The following is a 1,737-nucleotide window of genomic DNA, read 5'->3' as shown; positions in this document are numbered from 1 at the left end:
CTAGGAGTAAATATAAAAATATAGAAATAGAGATAATTCAAAACTCAACTCTGAACACCTTTATATTACACGCTTTTGAATTGAAATAACCAGGGTTCTTCATCGGACAATGGTTTTAAAGACACCGTAAATCAAAAATAATACTCTATAAGTAGAGAGTCAATTGAAATTATGTGCATAGTACCTTTAGTATTTGTTTTATACTCCTTACCTATACTGTTTATCCCTATACAAGACTATAGTCCATAAATAATAGAAAATACGTAGATAGATAGATAGATAATTGTTTACAAGATTTAACCAAATTACTTGGAAGACCCCCATACAGTGAACTCTATATCACTTTGGAATAGAAATAGACTCAAGTTATGATGATAGTCCAATTAACATTAAACACTGTAATTGTGCTGTGCACACAGGCCCAGTTTCAAGCTACTGGTCAGAATATTTGCTTTATGACAACATTAAATAAAAATAAAATTTCTTTAATGTCGTCTTCCTGTTTCACAGTTAATTGATCCCACAGTGCAATTGGTCTAAAATCATTATAAAGTAAATAACGACATTTTTTAATACAAAATAATTATTTCTATATATTTGTGGGGTTTACTTAAGCACAAAAACATATCGGTCATAATAAGCGCAGCGGTCCATAATTTTCAACATTTACTAAACCTTATATTACTTGTTCGCGTTAGGCCTAAAACTGGGCTTTTACACAAACCATGCCTGATAAGTCGGCCCTTCAAACTTCATTCCTGTTTGACAAACTATTTTTAAAAAAGTGTATAAAGGGTGTACAATTCTTTTTCTCAAATCTCCAACTAAATTGGCATCTAACTAGATTTTTGTACCAAAAATAAATTTTGTAATTTGGCTTGCAGATTCTGAAAGAAGTCTGAGAGATTTTCAAAGTTTATCATAATCACTTGTCATGGACAGTAGATGATGATTGAGAGAAAAGTACTTTCATATCTCCTTTCCCTTTTATTAATTTATCTAGCTCTCTATCTTTCTCTCTATCTATCTATCTATCCATCTCTCTTGCTCAAATATTATCATCAATGTATTATGATTTGCTTTTCTCTCCTTCCTAAACAAATTTAGCTCTAGTACTGATATTAGTATATTATTTCAAAATTATAATAGTTATTTTATTTTTACGTTAACAATTTTGTTATAAAGCCATATATTATGTTATAAACACATATATTTTGTTATAAACACATACATATTTTGAAGGTCCTTCATGAAAATATTCTGACTTAAACTTGCCAATTAAGGTATTTAGTTAATTTAGATGATTTAGATAATTCCAAAATTCTAGATTTGGAAAAACTAAAATATTTCAAGATTTGAAGAACTCCCACGGCGTTCATTTTGAAATTTCATAGAAAACATTTTTTTTCACCTTTTCAAACAAAATAACCACATTTGTCATGAATTTAATGGGATCACGAAGCGCAAAAAAAAATGAGGGTTTATAGCTTTATTGGAATTGGCTTCAATGTGAATGGCAATTTATGGATATAAGAAACTTTTATCAAATTTGCCGAAAGCTACTTCCTAGTCGCACTTCAATGTTTTCAATGGGGGGATGGGACCTTCTTTAGCTGCTCTGGTTATCCCACATATTATTTTGAAAATTTAAAAATCAAAAAGGATTTTCTAAACAAGTTCTCACTTTTCAAGCTAGTTTCTTGCAAAAGAAACTTACGAAAAAGCCCTAGATTGATA

Source organism: Eurytemora carolleeae, unplaced genomic scaffold, assembly GCF_000591075.1.
Source record: "Eurytemora carolleeae unplaced genomic scaffold, Eaff_2.0 scaffold621, whole genome shotgun sequence".
Classification (NCBI taxonomy): domain Eukaryota; kingdom Metazoa; phylum Arthropoda; class Copepoda; order Calanoida; family Temoridae; genus Eurytemora; species Eurytemora carolleeae.
This window is presented reverse-complemented; position numbering follows the sequence as displayed.